The following is an 18,446-nucleotide window of genomic DNA, read 5'->3' on the forward strand; positions in this document are numbered from 1 at the left end:
CAATAAAGAGCAAAGTCTTTACCCTTCCTTATAAAACATGACAAGCAAGTGGAAATGTGAGCTATCCAGCAGACACAACAACTTCCTGGTCTACTGTTGCTAGGCAGAATTCACAGACCACATTAAATGGGACATTTGTGTGTTCACTTTATACAAACAACATTTTGCAATTGCTCCACTCAAGTGCTGTGTGTAAAATATAGAATACGTCTGGAAATTTAGGAAAAAACGATGGCCTCTACCTTTTTCATGCAACATCGTCAATCTAATCGCATCCAAATGGATCTTTATCTCCTTATATTCACAATACCGTATTACGATTACATCAGTAGTGAATATCCATTTAAGGATGGTGGTAAGTGAAAGGGTCCTTCAGATAAGCTGCACTGCAAAAAGTCAGTGTTCAAAAAGAAGAAAAAATCCCCAGCAAGAACATCCAGAAGCTGCAATACATACAAAATAGTGCTGCTAGGATCCTGATGAGAGTGGAAATATGACCATATCACACCAACTCTCAAATCCCTTCACTGGCTTCCTGTTCCACTCAGGATTGAATTCAAAGTCTCCCTACTAACCCACCAGTGCCTCCATGGAAATGCCCCCCTCTACCTCAAAGAACTACTCACCCCCAAATCCTCCACACGACACCTCCTCCAACCTCCGAGGACAAAGCTACGAACAATGCCGCCGCTCCCAATCTGTGGAACGCTCTCCCTGACCACCTGAGGGCACCACAGACTGTGGATGCTTTTAAAAAAGGCTTAAAAATCCTTCTTTTAAAAAAAGCCTTTTTTTTTTTTATTAGATATACAGGTAAAAGCCAGTAAATTAGAATATTTTGAAAAACTTGATTTATTTCAGTAATTGCATTCAAAAGGTGTAACTTGTACATTATATTTATTCATTGCACACAGACTGATGCATTCAAATGTTTATTTCATTTAATTTTGATGATTTGAAGTGGCAACAAATGAAAATCCAAAATTCCGTGTGTCACAAAATTAGAATATTACTTAAGGCTAATACAAAAAAGGGATTTTTAGAAATGTTGGCCAACTGAAAAGTATGAAAATGAAAAATATGAGCATGTACAATACTCAATATTTGGTTGGAGCTCCTTTTGCCTCAATTACTGCGTTAATGCGGCGTGGCATGGAGTCGAATGGTTTCTGGCACTGCTCAGGTGTTATGAGAGCCCAGGTTGCTCTGATAGTGGCCTTCAACTCTTCTGCGTTTTTGGGTCTGGCATTCTGCATCTTCCTTTTCACAATACCCCACAGATTTTCTATGGGGCTAAGGTCAGGGGAGTTGGCGGGCCAATTTAGAACAGAAATACCATGGTCCGTAAACCAGGCACGGGTAGATTTTGCGCTGTGTGCAGGCGCCAAGTCCTGTTGGAACTTGAAATCTCCATCTCCATAGAGCAGGTCAGCAGCAGGAAGCATGAAGTGCTCTAAAACTTGCTGGTAGACGGCTGCGTTGACCCTGGATCTCAGGAAACAGAGTGGACCGACACCAGCAGATGACATGGCACCCCAAACCATCACTGATGGTGGAAACTTTACACTAGACTTCAGGCAACGTGGATCCTGTGCCTCTCCTGTCTTCCTCCAGACTCTGGGACCTCGATTTCCAAAGGAAATGCAAAATTTGCATGGTTGGGTGATGGTTTGGGGTGCCATGTCATCTGCTGGTGTCGGTCCACTCTGTTTCCTGAGATCCAGGGTCAACGCAGCCGTCTACCAGCAAGTTTTAGAGCACTTCATGCTTCCTGCTGCTGACCTGCTCTATGGAGATGGAGATTTCAAGTTCCAACAGGACTTGGCGCCTGCACACAGCGCAAAATCTACCCGTGCCTGGTTTACGGACCATGGTATTTCTGTTCTAAATTGGCCCGCCAACTCCCCTGACCTTAGCCCCATAGAAAATCTGTGGGGTATTGTGAAAAGGAAGATGCAGAATGCCAGACCCAAAAACGCAGAAGAGTTGAAGGCCACTATCAGAGCAACCTGGGCTCTCATAACACCTGAGCAGTGCCAGAAACTCATCGACTCCATGCCACGCCGCATTAACGCAGTAATTGAGGCAAAAGGAGCTCCAACCAAGTATTGAGTATTGTACATGCTCATATTTTTCATTTTCATACTTTTCAGTTGGCCAACATTTCTAAAAATCCCTTTTTTGTATTAGCCTTAAGTAATATTCTAATTTTGTGACACACGGAATTTTGGATTTTCATTTGTTGCCACTTCAAATCATCAAAATTAAATGAAATAAACATTTGAATGCATCAGTCTGTGTGCAATGAATAAATATAATGTACAAGTTACACCTTTTGAATGCAATTACTGAAATAAATCAAGTTTTTCAAAATATTCTAATTTACTGGCTTTTACCTGTATGCATACTAGTTTTAGCTATTTGGCTGCTCTAGTTTTTATTTTATTATCTTTTTATTTATTTTTTTGATACACTGTAGCACTTTGAGGTTGTTTACTCAATGTAAAGTGCTTTCTACAAATAAAATATATTATTATTATTATTTCACGGCACACTAGTGGTTGAAAAACACTGCGCTTAAATGACTACAACCCTCATAAAAATGGATTGAAAATGATCAACTACTAGGTAATGCTAAAGGACAAAACAACAAATACTTTTTTTTTGAAGTAGTTAAGGTTACACTGAGGTTTGGGTATGACGCCTGGGTAAAGGTTAGACCGCGTCCTGACCTTTAGCTACCCAGTCAGTCGCAAGGATGTGGAGCACAGACCTCCGCCAAGGCCCTGCAATCCCACTTTGGACACAATTTTGTCAGGAAGACAACATTCACTGTTCACTATGATGAACCCACAGTGCCTCCTTATCTGGCCCGTGGAAACCTATGAAGCAGATTCGACATAATCCTGTTAATTAAAGGAACACTACATTGATGATAAAACACAACCTGATAGAATAATCACAATTTTATTACATTGATTAATTACATAAAGAAGTTACACAGGATACAAGAACAGCATGCATGATTCTTGACAGGAAAAAAAAGGCACTTTTGTATAGCGATGAATGTAAAGTAATTTAGTCCTTTACCAGGTTATGTGCAGCTCCGCTCCCACTTGATTGGTGCCCACCTGCCTGCCTGGTGGTAACCCCTTATAAGATCAATTAGTTTCAGCATCTATGAGATAAGAGCGTGATCAAATGTGGCCAGAGGACGCAGGATTGCTGCAAAAACCTCCCTCATATATACAGTAACACGTTAGTTTACAACAGGGGTGTCAAACTCATTTTAGGTCGGGGGGGGCCACATGGGAGAAGAATCTACTCCCAAATGGGCCGGACTGGTAAAATCACGGCACGATAACTTAAAAATGAAGACAACTTCTTCAGATTGTTTTCTTTGTTTAAAAAGAGAACAAGCACATTCTGAAATTGTACAAATCACACTGCAAAAAGTCAGTGTTCAAAAACAAGAAAAAAATAATACAAAAATGAGGGGTATTTTACTAGAACTAAGCAAAATTATCTGCCAATAGAACAAGAAAATTCAGCTTGTCAAGACTTTCCAAAACAAGTAAAATTAGCTAACCTCAATGAACCCAAAAGTAGCTTAAAATAAGTATATTCTCACTAATAAGTGCACTTTTCTTGGTAGAAAAAACCATACTTGCCAACCCTCCCGAATTTCCCGGGAGACTCCCGAAATTCAGCGCCTCTCCCGAAAATCTCCCGATTTTCAGCCGGAGCTGGAGGGGGCGTGGCCATGCGGACCTGAGTGAGGACAGCCTTTTTTCACAACGGGAGGACAACAGGGTGACAAGAACTAAATCATCCAGACTAGAGATAAATTGTATTATTATGTTTAGCTTACCTAAAAATACATATATTTATTAATAAAAAAATTAAAAAAACGAAATAAATATTTACTATATTTTGCTAAAAACATCTAAATTAATTGTATTTTTTATTTGTATTTTTTCTGACTCCTTTTTACATCCAGCCATAGAATTATACATTAAAATAAACATATTTGAAATAATTAATTTTAAATTATCATTATAATTCATTTAAAATGACCATATTTAATTATTAAAATAATTGCTTGTTTATCAACAACTTTAGCATTTTATTCATTACATTTTGAAGCTCTCAGAAGCCAAGTTATGTTATATTCCTTAAGATTTATTTATGCAAGTTTGAAGTATCAATTATCTAAACACAGTTTTGTTTGCATATTTTCAGGATGTAGATATATATATATATATATATATATATATATCTAGAGATATATATATATATATATAGAGATATATATATATATATATAGAGATATATATATATATATATATATATATCTACATCCTGAAAATATGCAAACAAAACTGATTGCCCTCTCAACGGGGGGTGCTTACAAACATCAGTTGTCTACCAATCTAAGGTAATACGCAAGGACATTAACACATCCGACACATATGTAGGATTAACCGAGGGAGAATTCAAAACCAGATGGAACAATCACAAGGCTTCTTTCAGGAACCAAAACCTGCGAAATACCACAGAACTCAGCAAACACATTTGGGACCTCAAAGACAATAATGTTGAATATTCAATAACATGGCAAATTCTTGCATCCAGCACACCTTACAATAGTGGTAATAAAAGATGCAACCTATGCTTGAAAGAGAAACTGTTTATTATTTACCGTCCAGACCTGTCATCCCTCAACAAGCGCAGCGAAATTGTAACAGCATGCCGCCATAGACGGAAACACCTCCTAGGTAACACATGAGCCAATCACCACGCCCCTACGCCAGCCTGTACCCACCCACTCTGTGCCCTATATAAACCATGGTATGCGAATGCTCCCATTAAAATCTCCTGATGATTGAGGGTACCCCCCCTCATGAAACAGGCCTGTAGAGATGAAATAGTCTTGTGATTTTTTTCCCACACATACATATATATATATATATATACATATATATACATATATATATATATATATATATATATATATATATATATATATATACATACACACAGTATATAGTTGTCAATATACTCCTCCCCTCTTAACCACTCCCCGCCCCACCCCCGACCACGCCCCCACCCACCCCCCGAAATCAGAGGTCTCAAGGTTGGCAAGTATGGAAAAAACAAATATGAGACCATTTTTCTCAATATGTTGAAAAATATTCTTAAATAAGTAAATGCTTGTGCCATTAACTTCACATAATGATATGCGCTCGGCATCATGATTTTTTTTTTTTCATGCTTGAAGTAAGAAATGATGACTTTAAAAAAGTAGTTTTATACTTGTGAGTGTTGATGACACAGCTTTGCAACACTTGATATTCTAGTTTCAAGCATGTTTTACTCAATATAGGTCATCAAATCTCAGCAACAAGCTGTAATATCTTACTGAGATCATTTAGGAGCAAAACACTTAAAACAAGTAAAACACTCTAACATAAAATCTGCTTAGTGAGAAGAATGATCTTATCAGACAGAAAATAAGCAAATATCACCCTTATTTGACATATTTCATCTTACTCAGATTTCAGTTTTTGCAGTGTAGAAGAAGGTCAGTATATGCATTGAATGCTGAAACATGGTGGCAAGCACAAAAACGCGATAAACACAAAATAGAAGCACAAATGCATACACATACATACATACATACATTCAACCACGCACAACCCAACAGTAGTCTACCCCACATGAGGCATTAGAGATAGGTGGTTAATAGGTAGGATTTATTTTTGAAGTTGAAGAATGAATACAGCATCCTGAGGCTCTCATCATAATAATAATAATAGATTTTATTTGTAAAAAGCACTTTACATTGAGTAAACAACCTCAAAGTGCTACAGTGTATTAAAGGGGAACATTATCACCAGACCTATGTAAGCGTCAATATATACCTTGATGTTGCAGAAAAAAGACCATATATTTTCTTAACCGATTTCCCAACTCTAAATGGGTGAATTTTGGCGAATTAAACGCCTTTCTATTATTCGCTCTCGGAGCGATGACGTCACAACGTGGCGTTAAATAAAATCAGTCCCTTGGGCAAAAAAATGAAAATAATACAGCTCTCCGAAAAGTGCACTTCTGCTGCTATTGGAACATACTAACTACACACACTAAGAACGCCACAGTCATCAATCAACAATTCTGCAGTCCTGGTTGACATAAGAGGTAACCTTATTTTAGCCTAAAGGCTACAAGTGAGCAGATATGGAAATTAACCGGCAACATTTGAGACCTCCGATTTCGGGAGGTGGGGGTGGGCGTGGTCGGGGGTGGGGCGGGGCGTGGTTGGGGGCGTGGTTAAGAGGGGAGGAGTATATTGACAGCTAGAATTCACCAAGTCAAGTATTTCATACACACACATATATATATATATATATATATATATATATATATATTAGAGATGCGCGGTTTGCGGGCACAACCGCGGAGTCCGCGGATTATCCGCGGATCGGGCGGATGAAATTAAAAAAAATTTGATTTTATCCGCGGGTCGGGTCGGGTCGGGCGGTTGAAATAAAAAAAAATTAGATTTTAAATAGATTCAGGCGGGTGGCAGTTAAACCAATTCGGAAATATATATACATAGTTAAATGTTGTTACCCACATACGAAAAACAAGCAGGCACCTGCAGCATATGCCACAATAGAAGAAGAAAAAAAAAAGAGATGGACACTTTTACGGAGCGGAGAAGGGACGCCTCGCCGGGGTCCGGGACCGAGGCCCCTTCCCCCGAGAGGGCCCCACCGGGAGCCGTAGCTGAGGCGCGGCTGGCGTCACGCGCAGCAGGTAAGCAGCTTACCTGCTCGCCACCCCCGTGGCCGGGGGCTCATAACAGGGGTCACTCCGCGCGCTCCGCCCGCGCAGCTTACCTGCCCGCCACCCCTGTTGCCGGAGGCGCGTAACAGGGGTCACTCCGCGCGCAGTGCGCTCACGAAAGGGGTGGGGCTCACCCTGGTTGATATAGACAGCAGGACGGTGGCCATGGAAGTCGGAACCCGCTAAGGAGTGTGTAACAACCCACCTGCCGAATCAACTAGCCCTGAAAATGGATGGCGCTGGAGCGTCGGGCCCATACCCGGCCGTCGCCGGCAGCGAGACGCGCTTGGAGGTGCGCTCAGCGCGGCTCCCATATGATTGCGCACTGGTGTGCGTCTGGGTCGTGACAGCGTGGCACGCGAATGTCTGTGCTGCATTGGATCAGTCTCCTTTCTTTAACAGGCAAAAGCTTTATAACCTCACTAATGCCTTGCATCGTCTATATTAGATATATAACAACGGGCGGGTGCGGTTCTGATCAAATGTTACATCGGGTGGATGGCGGATGGTTGACGACTTTCTGATGCGGTTGCGGATGAAATAATTGCCTATCCGCGCATCTCTAATATATATATATATATATATATATATATATATATATATATATATATATATATATATATATATATATATATATATCTACATCCTGAAATTATGCAAACAAAACTGTGTTTAGATAATTGATACTTCAAATTTGCATAAATAAATCTTAAAGAATATAACATAACTTGGCTTCTGAGAGTTTCAAAATGTAATGAATAAAATGCTAAAGTTGTTGATAAACAAGCAATTATTTTAATAATTAAATATGGTCACTTTAAATGAATTATTATGATAATTCAAAATCAATTATTTCAAATATGTTTATTTTAATGTATAATTCTATGGCTGGATGTAATAAGGAGTCAGGAAAAAATACAAATAAAAATACAATTAATTTTAATGTTTTTAGCAAAATATAGTAAAAATTTATTTTTTATTTTATTTTTTTAAATTAATAAATATATTTATTTTTAGGTAAGATAAACATAATAATACAATTTATCTCTAGTCTGGATGATTTAGTTCTTGTCACCCTGTTGTCCTCCCGTCATGAAAAAAGGCTGTCCTCACTCAGGTCCGCATGGAGCTGGAGGGGGCGTGGCCTCCAGCTCCGGCTGAAAATCGGGAGATTTTCGGGAGAATATTCGTCCCGGGAGGTTTTCAGGAGAGGCGCTGAATTTCGGGAGTCTCCCGGAAAATTCGGGAGTGTTGGCAAGTATGAGTTAACGTTAGTTACTCACCGGCACTATCACTGGAACTGGGGCTGCAGGTTGAAGCACAGGAAGAGAGGCGTGCTTCGTCATCTCTGTCGCTGCTTCTCCACGTGTCGAAGACACGACACGGTTCTCGAACGTTCAGGTTATGTGCGGCCTGAACATGTTTCAACATGTTTGTTGTACTGCTTCCCTTACATGAGAGCGAAGCCTGGCAATAATTGCATATTGCTGTTTCCTCCTCGTATTTTTTCGTAAAATGAAGCCATGCCATCCATCCATCCATCCATCTTCTTCCGCTTATCCGAGGTCGGGTCGCGGGGGCAGCAGCCTAAGCAGGGAAGCCCAGACTTCCCTCTCCCCAGCCACTTAGTCCAGTGGATCCCGAGGCGTTCCCAGGCCAGCCGGGAGACATAGTCTTCCCAACGTGTCCTGGGTCTTCCCCGTGGCCTCCTACCGGTTGGACGTGCCCTAAACACCTCCCTAGGGAGGCGTTCGGGTGGCATCCTGACCAGATGCCCGAACCACTTCATCTGGCTCCTCTCCATGTGGAGGAGCAGCGGCTTTACTTTGAGCTCCCCCCGTATGACAGAGCTTCTCACCCTATCTCTAAGGAAGAGACCCGCCACCCGGCGGAGGAAACTCATTTGGGCCGCTTGTACCCGTGATCTTGTCCTTTCGGTCATAACCCAAAGCTCATGACCATAGGTGAGGATGGGAACGTAGATCGACCGGTAAATCGAGAGCTTTGCCTTCCGGCTCAGCTCCTTCTTCACCACAACGGATCGATACAGCGTCCGCATTACTGAAGACGCCGCACCGATCCGCCTGTCGATCTCACGATCCACTCTTCCCCCACTCGTGAACAAGACTCCGAGGTACTTGAACTCCTCCACTTGGAGCAGGGTCTCCTCCCCAACCCGGAGATGGCACTCCACCCTTTTCCGGGCGAGAACCATGGACTCGGACTTGGAGGTGCTGATTCTCATCCCAGTCGCTTCACACTCGGCTGCAAACCGATCCAGTGAGAGCTGAAGATCCTGGCCAGATGAAGCCATCAGGACCACATCATCCGCAAAAAGCAGAGACCTAATCCTGCAGCCACCAAACCGGATCCCCTCAACGCCTTGACTGCACCTAGAAATTCTGTCCATAAAAGTTATGAACAGAATGGGTGACAAAGGGCAGCCTTGGCGGAGTCCAACCCTCACTGGAAACGTGTCCGACCTACTGCCTGAAGCCATGCCTTGAGGCGTTTTTTTTTACAGTCCATTATTTTTGCTGCTTTCTGTATCTGCCGCCTAATGACTGAGCTACGTCATTTCCTGTGATGTCCCACAGGGCATTTCCTGTGGGACGGGATTCGTTCCCAGGGATTTGAATAAAGAACCAACTCTTTTTCTTTACTATAGTGGCCTCGATAACGGGAACCGGTTCTCAAGAAGGGATTCGAGTCCATGGAATCGGTTCTTTTCTTATCGAACAACCGGGAGAACCGGTTTCGAACATCATCCCTATGGATAACTAAAGTCAAGATGGTTTTTGTTTTGTGATGCACATTTTCTCACTTAGCCTCAATCAGGCGCAACACACAGCAGCTGGAAATGTGAGCGCAGAAGCATCCCTCCAACGTGCAGCGTTGAACTTTGGCAAAGAGCGGCGGTGGCAGCACTCATGATTCATCCTCGACGCCAGCCGGCTCCGCTCGGGCCCGCTTCCCCTTCCCGCTGCGTGCGGGGCGACCCGGGTCAGCGGGCCCGAGCGGAGCGGGCTGGCGTCGAGGAAGAACCCCGGCATGAATCATGAGTGAACCTTATTGTTCTTGCAGTCAGCCGGGAGTGTGTGAACCTGTCAGCCGCACGCCGTTCCCAGGATCCATACGCACGCGTCACATGACTTCCTGGCACATTGGCGCTTGGCGATGAACCCGCTGCGTCATCTCGGGACTATTTCCTCCAAGGACGCGCTCCGGTGGAAAAACATTCCTGTTGACTTTGCTGATAGCTCGCTTACCTCTTCTTCACCCTCAAGCACAAAATAAGACGTACGGAATGCAGCTGAGATAGGCTCCAGCGACCCCGAAAGGGACAAGCGGTAGAAAATGGATGGATTGCGATAGAAGACACCGAATATTTACTTTCTATGCAATTCTTATTGTCGTGCATTTTATTACATTGTACTATTAACCAGAGGTGGGACCAAGTCATTGTTTTGCAAGTCACAAGTAAGTCTCAAGTCTTTGCCCTCAAGTCCGAGTCAAGTCCCGAGTCAAGACAGGCAAGCCCCGAGTCAAGTCCAAAGTCAAGACTGGAAAGTCTCAAGTCAAGTCCTAAGTCCTGCATTTTGAGTTTCGAGTCCTTTCAAGTCCTTTTAACCACAGACTAATATATTAACACAGATTGTGTATGCTTTTCAAACGCTGTATTTATTTATTAAAACAAGTGCATTTTAAATTGCAGGAAAGAAAATTGTGCTGACATTGCACTTTATAATAGCACTATTAACCAGTCATTTTAAACATTAACTCATTCCTTTACAGAACAAACACATTGAAAAATAAAGTGCAAATGTACTTATTTGTACAAAAGTGTTAACATTGAAAAAACATGACATATACGTGAACATAACAAAAAAGTTGTACTTTTTATATGTCAGGGCCCTATGCTGCATTGCATTTGCAAAAGACCAAATTAGCCAAGAGTCTGTCAGTCATTTGTGCACGATGGGGGCGTAGTATGATGCCACCATGGCTGAAAACTCGCTCCACTGGAGCACTGGAGGCAGGCACTGCCAAGACTCTCATGGCCACTCGGAACAGTGAAGGAAGAGTCTTCATGTTCAATGCCCAGAACAAAAGGGGGGGGGGAGTTTTTTTGGGTTGGTGCACTACTTGTAAGTGTATCTTGTGTTTTTTATGTTGATTTAATTAAAAAAAGAAAAGAAAAGAAAAAATATTTCTTGTGCGGCCCGTTACCAATCGATCCACGGACCAGTACCGGGCCGCGGCCCGGTGGTTGGGGACCACTGAGGTAAACAACCAACAGTATGTCAGAAAGCTAGCTAAAACGGTACACATATTCATAATATAGTATACATTTTAACTGACCTTTATTTTACTATTTTTGTCTTTTTTTAGGTGGCTAAAATACGCGGTGCTGCTGACCGCCGTCTAACGTTACGTGTGATATATTGACTAACGTAACCCTGCTTAAAAAAAATCACTGAACAAAAAGTATGAATAAGGTAGTGAACTGCAACAGATTCCCGTGTTTGCAATAACGTTATAACGTTAGCAGTGAGTTTACAGCCTCACTGATTTAACTACACAGCAAATAAAAGTCACGTTACTTAGCCAATAAACGTTATCTTACATTCAAAACTTACCGTTCTTTGTGCAACTTCAAATGCCGGACGAAGTTGGAAGTTGTTGCCTCTCCATCAGTCATTTTTGAACCGCATGTGTTGCATACTGCAAACCGTTTTGTTTTGACCACCTCGTAATTTTTATACCCAAACAAAATTATTTTAGGTATCATTTTTTGTTCACTGGCGTGTGGTTTGGACATGTCTTCTTCCTGCAATTTGATTGGATGAATGCTGTGTGATGAAAACAAAGTAGATCTAATTTGATTGGCTGTTGTACTGAGACCACACCAGCTGACACACGCAACGCTGATAGACAAGTACACAATGAAAAATACGGAGCGCTCCCGAATAACTTTTTCATCTTTGGGTTTTGGGGAAAGTAGCAAGTCATGTCAAGTCATGTCAATTCAAAAGGCTCAAGTCCAAGTGAAGTCACAAGTCATTGATGTTAAAGTCTAAGTCGAGTTGCAAGTCTTTTTACATTTTGTCAAGTCGAGTCTAAAGTCATCAAATTCATGACTCGAGTCTGACTCGAGTCCAAGTCATGTGACTCGAGTCCACACCTCTGCTATTAACGGGGAACCACTTTTTTACAATGTTGTCAATCATCCATCCATCCATCCACTTTCTACCGCTTGTCCCTCTCGGGGTCACAGCAGGTGCTGGAGCCTATCCCAGGTTGTCATGATCCATTGCCCGGGTCAAGTTGTGTCTAGTTTTTGACTCCCTCAGTTCCCGTTTTGAGCACCCCTGGGTTTGTGTTCTGGTTGCCATGGGTACAGACTGGTTTCACCTGCCACTGATTAGTGTTCGGCATGCTCACCGGGCACTAATCAGAGAGCTACTTATTGTAAATGATACGCAGAGGTGGGTAGTAACGCGCTGCATTTACTCCGTTACATCTACTTGAGTCACTTTTGGGATAAATTGTACTTCTAAGAGTAGTTTTAATGCAACATACTTGAGTATATTTATAGAGAAGAAACGCTACTTTTACTCCGCTCCATTTATCTACATTCAGCTCGCTACTGACTTTTCTATCTATCTACATTCAGCTCGCTACTGACTTTTATTGATCTGTTAATGCACGCTTTGTTTGTTTTGCTTTGTCAGACAGACCTTCAAAGTAGGATCTATCGCATGCCTGCGTTTCACCAATCAAATGCAGTCACTGGTGACGTTTGAAAAAAAAACATAACAAAAAATGCAAATAAATTAGTACACATAAAAATGAAAAAAAGAAATGCACAAATAAAAAACATATCTTCAAAAACAATAAATGAAAAATGTCATTTTTTGGGGGTTATTTTAAGTTTAAACTCCAAACCGATGAATAAAAGTAAAAAAAAATAAATGTATGTCTAACATAATTACTTTTGTGGTACTTATTTGTTTAAATAAATAAGGATTAGAATACAATAATACACAAAAAATTAAAACCACACTTAACAAAAAATGCAAATAAAATAGTACACATAAAAATGAAAAAAAGAAATGCACAAATAAAAAACATCTTCAAAAACAATAAATGAAAAATGTCCTTTTTTGTGGTTATTTTAAGTTTAAACTCCAAACCGATGGATAAAAGTAAAAAAAAAAAATGTTTTATGTTAAACATAATTACGTTTATGGTATTTGTTGAAATAAAAATGATTAGAATACAATAATACACACCAAAAAAAAAAAATACATAACAAAAAATGCAAAGTAAAATAGTACAAAAAAAAATGCATATTTAAAAAAACATATCCTCAAAAACAATAAATGACAAATGTCATTTTTTGGGGGTTTATTTTAAGTTTAAACTCCAAACCGATGGATAAAAGTAAAAAAAATATAAATTTTTTATGTCAAACATAATTACGTTTATGGTACTTGTTTGAATAAAAATGATTAGAATACAATAATACACACCAAAAAAAAAAAAACATAACAAAAAATGCAAATAAAATAGTACACATAAAAATGAAAAAAAAAAAAATGCACAAATAAAAAACATATCTTCAAAAACAATAAATGAAAAAATTAATTTTTTTGTGTGGTTATTTTAAGTTTAAACTCCAAACCGATGAATAAAAGTAAAAAAAAAAAAATGTTTTATGTCTAACATAATTACGTTTATGGTACTTATTAGTTTAAATAAATAAGGATTAGAATACAATAATACACAAAAAATTAAAACCACATTTAACAAAAAATGCAAATAAAATAGTACACATAAAATTAAAAAAAAAAAATCACAAATAAAAAAACATCTTCAAAAACAATAAATGAAAAATTTCTTTTTTGTGTGTGGTTATTTTAAGTTTAAACTCCAAACCGATGGATAAAAGTAAAAAAAAAAAAAGTTTTATGTCAAACATAATTACGTTTATGGTACTTGTTGAAATAAAAATGATTAGAATACAATAATACACACCAAAAAAAAAAAAAAACATAACAAAAAATGCAAAGTAAAATAGTACAAAAAAAATGCATATTTAAAAAAAACATATCCTCAAAAACAATAAATGACAAATGTCATTTTTTGGGGGGTTATTTTAAGTTTAAACTCCAAACCGATGGATAAAAGTAAAAAAATATAATTTTTTTATTTCAAACATAATTACGTTTATGGTACTTGTTTGAATAAAAATTATTAGAATACAATAATACACACCAAAAAAAAAAAACATAACAAAAAATGCAAATAAAATAGTACACATAAAAATGGAAGAAAAAAAATGCACAAATAAAAAACATATCTTCAAAAACAATAAATGAAAAAATTCTTTTTTCTTTTGTGTGGTTATTTTAAGTGTAAACTCCAAACCGATGAATACAAGTAAAAAAAAAAAATGTTTTATGTCTAACATAATTACGTTTATGGTACTTATTAGTTTAAATAAATAAGGATTAGAATACAATAATACACAAAAAATTAAAACCACATTTAACAAAAAATGCAAATAAAATAGTACACATAAAATTAAAAAAAAAAAAATCACAAATAAAAAACATCTTCAAAAACAATAAATGAAAAATGTCTTTTTTTTGGTGGTTATTTTAAGTTTAAACTCCAAACCGATGGATAAAAGTAAAAAAAAAAAATGTTTTATGTCAAACATAATTACGTTTATGGTATTTGTTGAAATAAAAATGATTAGAATACAATAATACACACCAAAAAAAGAAAAAAAAACATAACAAAAAATGCAAAATAAAATAGTAAAAAAAAATGCATATTTAAAAAAACATATCCTCAAAAACAATAAATGACAAATGTCATTTTTTGGGGGGTTATTTTAAGTTTAAACTCCAAACCGATGGATAAAAGTAAAAAAAATATAATTTTTTTATGTCAATCATAATTACGTTTATGGTACTTGTTGAAATAAAAATGATTAGAATACAATACACACCAAAAATAAAAAAACATAACAAAAAATGCAAATAAAATAGTACGCGTAAAAATGAAAAAAAAAATGCACAAATAAAAAACATATCTTCAAAAACAAATGAAAAAATTCATTTTTTTTTTGTGGTTATTTTAAGTTTAAACTCCAAACCGATGAATAAAAGTTAAAAAAAAATAAATAAATGTTTTATGTCAAACATAATTACGTTTATGGTACTTGTTGAAATAAAAATAATTAGAATACAATAATACACACCAAAAAAAAAAAACATTACAAAAAATGCAAATAAAATAGTACACATAAAATTGACAAAAAAAAATGCACAAATAAAAAACATATCTTCAAAAACAATAAATGAAAAAATTATTTTTTTTTTGTGGTTATTTTAAGTTTAAACTCCAAACCGATGAATAAAAGTAAAAAAAATAAATGTTTTATGTCTACCATAATTACATTTATGGTACTTGTTGAAATAAAAATGATTAGAATACAATAATACACACCAAAAAATGCAAATAAAATAGTACACATAAAAATGAAAAAAATAAATAAAAAACATATCTTCAAAAACAAATGAAAAATGTCATTTAAAAATGATAAATGTGCGTAATAGAAAGTAGAATGGAAAAAATCTAAACGATAACATTTTAATTTTTCTATTAAAAATATGAAATGTAAAAATAAACTAATACAAAAATAAGACGTATCATTTTGTAAAAATATGAATACATAAAAACTATTAGAATCATAACCCCTCAAAACATGTATTCAAAAAAGGTTGAACATAATAAATGGAATAAATTGAAAAAAATCTAATCAAACTAAATAAAATGGAATAAATCTGAAACAGCCTTTGCGAGGTCAAAGGTCACTGATAGATTTAATCCATATAACCTATATCCATCTATATTTAATATTTGGGCACATTCCTTACTCTTGCAGTCTGACGTGAAGTGAATTATATTTATATAGCGCTTTTTCTCAAGTGACTCAAAGCGCTTTACATAGTGAAAGCCAATATCTAAGTTACATATAAGTCAGTGTGGGTGGCACTGGGAGCAGGTGGGTCAAGTGTCTTGCCCTAGGACCAGAGGTGGGTAGTAACGCGCTACATTTACTCCGTTACATCTACTTGAGTAACTTTTGGGATAAATTGTACTTCTAAGAGTAGTTTTAATGCAACATACTTTTACTTTTACTTGAGTATATTTATAGAGAAGAAACGCTACTTTTACGCCGCTACTTTTATCTACATTCAGCTCGCTACTCGCTACTAATTTTTATCCATCTGTTAATGCACGCTTTGTTTGTTTTGGTCTGTCAGACAGACCTTCATAGTGCCTGCGTTTCAACAAATACAGTCACTGGTGACGTTCACTTCGTTCCACCAATCAGATGCAGTCACTGGTGACGTTGAACCAATCAAACAGAGCCAGGCGGTCACATGACCCGACTTAAACAAGTTGAAAAACTTATTGGGGTGTTACCATTTAGTGGTCAATTGTACGGAATATGTACTGTACTGTGCAATCTACTAATAAAAGTTCCAATCAATCAATCAAAATTGTGAAGGAAAAAAGACCCTTTTTTATTTCAACCGTACATCTCGTCAAAAGCCTAAAGACTGACTACACAGTTCCTGTCTTCACAATAAAAGTGCCGCTCCATCGCGCATGCGCTTTCAAAATAAGAGTCTCCGAAAGCCAGCGCAAACAAGCTAGCAAGCTACGGAGTTTGCCGCCAATGTATTTCTTGTAAAGTGTATAAAAACGAATATGGAAGCTGGACAAATAAGATGCCAAAAACCAAACACTTTCATGTGGTATTAGACAGAAAGGAGGAACTTTTTTTCACCTCCATTTGAAAACGTGGCCGTTATCATCACTACTGTCTGATTCCAATCAATGCAAGTCATCAGAATCAGGTAATACACCAACTTATATTCTTGTCTTCATGAAAGAAAGGAATCTATATGTGTTAAACATGCATGTATATTCATTAAAACACCTTTAACATGTAAACAAAAACGGCAAAATAAATAAATATAAATTATATACTGTATATATCAATGTATATATATATATATGTATATATGTGTGTGTGTGTATATATATATATATATATATATATATGTGTGTGTGTGTATATATGTATATATATGTGTGTATATATATATATATATATATATATATATATATATATATATATATATATATATATGATATGTGTGTGTATGTTACTCATCAGTTACTCAGTACTTGAGTAGTTTTTTCACAACATACTTTTTACTTTTACTCAAGTAAATATTTGGGTGACTACTCCTTACTTTTACTTGAGTAATAAATCTCTAAAGTAACAGTACTCTTACTTGAGTACAATTTCTGGCTACTCTACCCACCTCTGCCAAGGACACAACGGCAGCGACTAGGACGGCGGAAGCGGGGATCGAACCTGGAACTCTCAAGTTGCTGGCACGGCCACTCTACCAACCGCTGTAGATGAATAAAGAGGTACTGTAGGTGCTCTCATAACTCATTTTAAATTCCCATGTCCATTATGATAATATAGAATTTAGCACATTTGAAGGCAAAAGGCCTCATTGCCACGAGGGACACTTTGACCCGTGCCGCTAATTTAAGACGAGACCGTGAAAATTCTCACAGGAAAATCCGAAAAAGCAACTTGACGACCATTGTTAAGCAGCGGAACCAGACGTCTGTTTTTCCACAGGACCGTGGAAAGTGTCTGAAGTCACAAGTAGCGTGTGTGTATTTACTATCAGTGGAAGATGCCCACGTCCTGTTTATGCATCACTTTATTGTTCTGTGCTTTGGACACAACAAAGATGTTGACAATAAAGCCACACATGCAGGAAGGAGTAGGAAACCCATAATTAGATATTACTGTGTATGCATCCATCCATTTCCTACCGCTTGTCCCTCATATAGATATAATATCACACAATGAGCATCTAAAAGTTTCAAGCATGTTTCGCATTTTGTTTGACTTTGTGGCATTTTTTTATGCAACGCTTGTCACGGTCGGCTTTTGGACAAAACAAATAGGAAAAACAACAAAAAGCGCACTCAAAAAAAAAAAGAGAAAAACAACAAAGTATGCACACCAAAAGGTGTAGAGAGGAATAAGTAAACAGGAGGGAGAAGCGTGAGTGGAGCCAAAGCAGAGGAGATGAACACGACTGGAAGGGAGAACCATCAGGAATCTACTGAATGGACTGCAGAGCTTTAAGTAGCGAGGAGGAAATGGGTGTCAGGTGTGCGCAAAGGTGGCTCCAAAATATGAGGGGCCGTTAGGGACATTATTCAGAATGACCTCTTACATACACTACTGAAATGCTCTCACACAAACAACTGAAATCTTTTTCTTTTATACACACTACTGAAACACTCTTATAAACACTACTGAAACATTCTTACATACACTACTGAAACACTCTTATAAACACTACTGAAATGCTCTCACATAAACAACTGAAATCTTTTTATTTTATACACACTACTGAAACACTTATAAACACTACTGAAACACTCTTATAAACACTACTGAAATGCTC

The sequence above is a fragment of the Nerophis lumbriciformis genome, linkage group LG19, assembly GCF_033978685.3.
Source record: "Nerophis lumbriciformis linkage group LG19, RoL_Nlum_v2.1, whole genome shotgun sequence".
NCBI lineage: Eukaryota > Metazoa > Chordata > Actinopteri > Syngnathiformes > Syngnathidae > Nerophis > Nerophis lumbriciformis.